Genomic DNA, 5,000 nt, shown 5'->3' with positions numbered 1-5,000 from the left:
CCAAAACTACTATGTTGTTTTAGATACAGCTGACCTTATGCCAGCACGGGCTCTTGCTCCTAGAGCAGCCCGTAAGAACAGCTGCTGGGCTGTTTTGAATATGCACGAAGCCAAGCTTCATGGATGCCGACGGTAGTGGTATACATATATCCATCCATATGATACATCCCCTTGTATTGTTTTCAGTGGACCACGGTCAGACGTTCGTCATAGTCGAAGGCAAGGAACGCCTCCATTGAGAGAGAGAGAGAGAGAGAGAGAGAGAGAGAGAGAGGGTGGGAGAGTGGGTGAGCAAGAGAGAGAGAGAGAGAGAGAGAGAGAGAGAGAGAGTGCATTTGTGGATCCAGGCTCAGTATTGCTCGAGTCGTGGTGTGTGTGTAGTCTTCGGCTTCCTTCTGCCTCTTTTCATACGCTCCTGTCACGCCTCTTTTTCTCTCCCCCTCGTATACGTCCTTTCCCCTCTCTTTTATCATCCGCTGTGTACGTTGTCGTCGTCGCTTCGTGCCGTCCTATGCCCGTGCGGTACGTGACGATGATTGGGCAGTGCCGTGCCTGCGAGGAGAGAGAGAGAGAGAGAGAGTGCCCGGTAAACGGTGAATTCGAGGTGTTTTTATCGAAGAAGAAGAAGGAGAAGGAGAATGCAACAATAACGGAAGTGCTCTCCAGGAAGCAGGATTTTCGGGAAGAGAGAGGAAAGGGAGGAGGAAGCAGTGCAGTGAGAGAGAGAGAGAGAGAGAGAGAGAGAGAGAGATTCTATTGTACATGTCCTAAAGAGGGAAGTGTAGTGAAGATTTTTAACGACAAAATGAGATGAAAATAGCAATTTTTTTAAATAAAGAAAGAGAGAAAAAAGGGATTAAAATAGCATTTTATTCCGAGAGAGAGAGAGAGAGAGAGAGAGAGAGAGAGAGAGTAGAGAGAGAGAGAGAGAGAGAGATATTCTATTATACGTGTCCTAAGAGAAGTGTAGTGAAGAATTTTAACGACAAAATGAGATTAAAATAGCAATTTTTTTAAACAACGAATGAGAAAAAGGGATTAAAATACCATATTATTCCGAGAGAGAGAGAGAGAGAGAGAGAGAGAGAGAGAGAGAGAGAGAGAGCTTGGATGAAAGATGGGTATTGACACTGCCACAATTAACTTGTCCTAGACAATGCGAAGCCAGAAGTGAACAGTCGGAATGTATACCGGCACATTGTTGCCGAGAGAGAGAGAGAGTAGAGAGAGAGAGAGAGAGAGAGAGAGAGAGAGAGAGAGAATGACAAACTCGTCGTATAGACTTGAATTGATGCGAAAGTATGCATATAGTGGAACTGTTAAAAAACACATTCGTTGTGAAATAAAATTGCTTTTACGATGTGAATTTTTTTGCAGCATATTTTTTTTTGTTAACGAAGAACCCAAATTCAAAATGTGTGTGTATATTTGACTGTTGGTTATAAGTGCAACTTGAGCCGTAATTTGTATAGATACCTTCAAGAATTTTCATGGATGTACATATTATAGATATATATATATATATATATATATATATATATATATATTATCATATATATATATATATATATATATATATATATATATATATATATATATATATACATATATAGTATATATATATATATATATATATATATATACAAACGACTTATCCTTTTGGATAATTTATCCTTAACCACTTCCTGTTGACAGATATCCATATAATTGCGGATGCATACATTACCGATCTCGCATTCTCGGTACGCGGTGTCATACACATTAGTCAACGGATAATTCGTTAGCCTTTTTATTTACGCATATTTCGTGTATTGATAAGATGGACAAAATCGTCCATAAACTGAAACTTCCAATTGATAACAGAATCCCCTTGCATTGGTGTTGCATTAAATTCATGACCGATAAAGACAGACAGGAGCAAACCATAGTTATTGATCGAGTCTTCTTGCATAGATTTACAAAACTGACAATATCCCTTCTGTATTCATCTCTCAACATTTCATGCGGTTTCCGTGTCGTAGTGGTTCTCATTTTTGTAGCTTTTGTGGGGGAGAGTGTACTGGTTGGTATTGATTCTCATAAAGTTTGGCGGTCTGGCTACGAGGCGAGGGGGGGTGCATTTAGCTATTAATGTTTTTGTTTTTGTTATTACTAAGGAACCGCTAATGTGTTGAGTCGCATAATCTTGCAAGTGACTAAATGCTGAGCTCATATTGAGATTCGTCTGTTAGATCATTTCGTATCAGTGTATAGGTCATGATACAGTTGAGCTAGAATGTCAGTAAAACAGAAAGAATTGTTTATACATTGCTATGGTGAATAACACAAACATACACCGATGTATACTAACTATAATATATATATATATATATATATATATATATAAATATATATATATATATATATATATATATATATATATATATATATATATGTATAAAAACATAACTTGAATGACAGCATTTAAGTATTATGGATTTTGGTCTTGCAATTTATATTGAATGCAAACAAAAGACGTTTAGCCTTGCGCATTGATGTGTTATACGTAAATGCATGCAAATGTTTGTCGTCCTTACGTACGAGAGAGAGAGAGAGAGGAGAGAGAGACGAGAGAGAGAGAGGAGAGAGGAGAGGAAGAGAGAGAGAGAGAGAAGAGAGAGAGAGAGAGATCCTTTCTCTGCCCTGACTAGTCTGTTTATATAATTAATATTAATCAATTATCATATATCAATCATTATTACTTTCAAATATTAAGTGCCATTGCATTATAGCGATTATTTGTGTGTGTATTGGCTGGAGCAAAAGTATGACCTGAAATAAGGTTCAGAGCTGAATGTTAAACTGTTTGCTGAGCTAATTACCAAACCGAAGTTCGATTTCTGTCAAATGACAAAATGGCTCCACATTAAAAACTCATTTATTCTAAACTTAACCATTCTATAAAGATATTTGCTCATTTAACAATAACAAGATACAGTCTTATTGCTCCCAATATTATGATGCAATGTAACCCAGAAACGATTGCGTGGCTCTTGTTCTGTTAACGTAAACAGCTGACGAAGGGACCTCCATGAGAAATCACCTTAAGAAGCCAGGTATGGAGATTCTGAGTGGCCACTCATTTGGGCGACTTCGTCCAATCCATATCCCTGGAAAATGCTTGGGAGAAATGTAAGCGAATAGACACCTTGAAATCTGGAGGAACCTCCCATAATGTTGAAGTCACATCTCTGATTTTCCAATCACCTGTTTTTCATTTGAGTCGTAAAAGTGTTTGTTATAATACTACAGTGTGATTTACCAGTTACAGTATTAAGGAAAAGTCAGATTATCTTATTTTAAGTTATTAACCCATTGTGGATTTTCGGTACGCCAGCAGTATATATGTTGATTGAACTTTTTTATTTTTCTTAATTATCAAAGGTAGATTTTTCCAGCTGCCTAGACCGAATAAACCGTTCACAATACCCTACACGATGGTCTTGATTATAACAGTTTGGTTCCTGGACCCCCCCCCCTCCCCAATTATGTTGAAGTCACATCTCTGATTTTCCAATCATCTGTTTTTCATTTTGTTTGAGTTGTGAAGGAATTTGTTATGATACTATAGTGTGATTTACCAGTTACAGTATGAAGGAAAAGTCAGATTACCTTATCAAGGATTTTCGGTACGCCAGAGTCGAGCAATTTATGTGTTGGCTGAACTTTATATTTCTTAATTATCAAAGTAGATTTTTCCAGCTGCCTAGACCGAATAAAACCGTTTCAATTCACCCAATACCCTACGATGGTCTTGATTATAACAGTTTGGTTCCTGGACACCCCCCCCTCCCCAATTATGTTGAAGTCACATCTCTGATTTTCCAATCATCTGTTTTTCATTTGAGTTGTGAAGGAATTTGTTATGATACTATAGTGTGATTTACCAGTTACAGTATGAAGGAAAAGTCAGATTACCTTATCAAGTTATTAACCCATTGTGGATTTTCGGTACGCCAGAGTCGAGCAATTTATCTGTTGGCTGAACTTTATATTTCTTAATTATCAAAGGTAGATTTTTCCAGCTGCCTAGACCGAATAAACCGTTCACAATACCTTACACGACGGTCTTGATTATCATGGTGTGGTTCCCTGACGACTAGGTCGAAATTGTGAAAATGAAAACGGGAGAGAGAGAATGCGAGGAATCGAACGTGTGGATACGCCTATTTACATCTGGACAAATTCCCTATTGACTTTCGTGGCTCTCGTCCATAGACGTGGAGACCCCACTGCTCTCTCACTTAGCGCTTCGTCTGCCGCTTGGTCGATCACAGACAGGGAGTGTTTTGCTAATAGTTTCATATTGAATCGAAAATCTGTTTAAGGGCTTGGCATCAAAAGTGCCTGCTACTGAACGTGAGGTGGCACTGTAATTTTTTTTCACGTACTCTGTTTTTCTGCGCTGTTTATAACGTTGTTATGGTATGTAAATCGGAAAAATAACGATAATTCAATTATTACCTGTGAAAATATTCCAGATGATATCTCTTACACTGCTATCATAAAACTTTTAAGATTTAGTCCCTGTATTCATTTTTATACGCCACATCATTAACCAGTTATGGTTAAGACAACTTGTATTTTCTACCGAGAAATTTGCATTTCTTGCGTAAATTGAGTAGGAACAGTTCTAAGTACCCTTTCCTTATTCTCTGGAACGTTGGAAATTCCGAATTCGTTTCAACTTGAATTAGGACAAGTTTCACGTACCTTTTCTTCAGTCTCTGGAACGTTAGAAATTCCGAATTTGTTTCAACTTGTATTCCATAATTCCATTTCCTCTGTCACAGCGCCAGCTAAAAGTATAAGAAGCGAGGACGCTTTCTCTCACTACTGATTAAATTTAACTGCCAGGAACCCTTAAGCGACCGAGTGATAAACATCTTGATGATGTCAAGATTCGGACGTTTTTATGAAAATAAGTCCCACTTCTTCCTCACAAACCTCGGCACGGACTT

The 5,000-nt window shown here is 37.9% G+C and overlaps 1 protein-coding gene across 9 annotated transcripts in view; it reads left to right on the top strand.

Moving 5' to 3' along the window:
- Nucleotides 1–5,000, top strand: part of LOC135210255 (uncharacterized) — a 266,781-nt gene that overhangs the window by 175,458 nt on the left and 86,323 nt on the right. For 5 of the 9 annotated variants that reach the window (XM_064243116.1, XM_064243117.1, XM_064243115.1 and 2 more), the window contains exon 1: nt 368–522. The exons of 1 other annotated variant lie outside the window; for it this stretch is intronic. The gene's annotated coding sequence lies outside the window, so the exon portion shown is untranslated. Of the gene's footprint in view, nt 1–367; nt 523–5,000 lie in introns of those variants that run through there. 3 more of the 9 variants (XM_064243119.1, XM_064243113.1, XM_064243122.1) reach the window with 3 other exon arrangements.

This window comes from Macrobrachium nipponense, chromosome 39 (assembly GCF_015104395.2).
Source record: "Macrobrachium nipponense isolate FS-2020 chromosome 39, ASM1510439v2, whole genome shotgun sequence".
NCBI classification, from domain to species: domain Eukaryota; kingdom Metazoa; phylum Arthropoda; class Malacostraca; order Decapoda; family Palaemonidae; genus Macrobrachium; species Macrobrachium nipponense.
The sequence above is the reverse complement of the archived record's forward strand: the minus strand, read 5'-3'. Positions and strand labels throughout refer to the sequence as shown.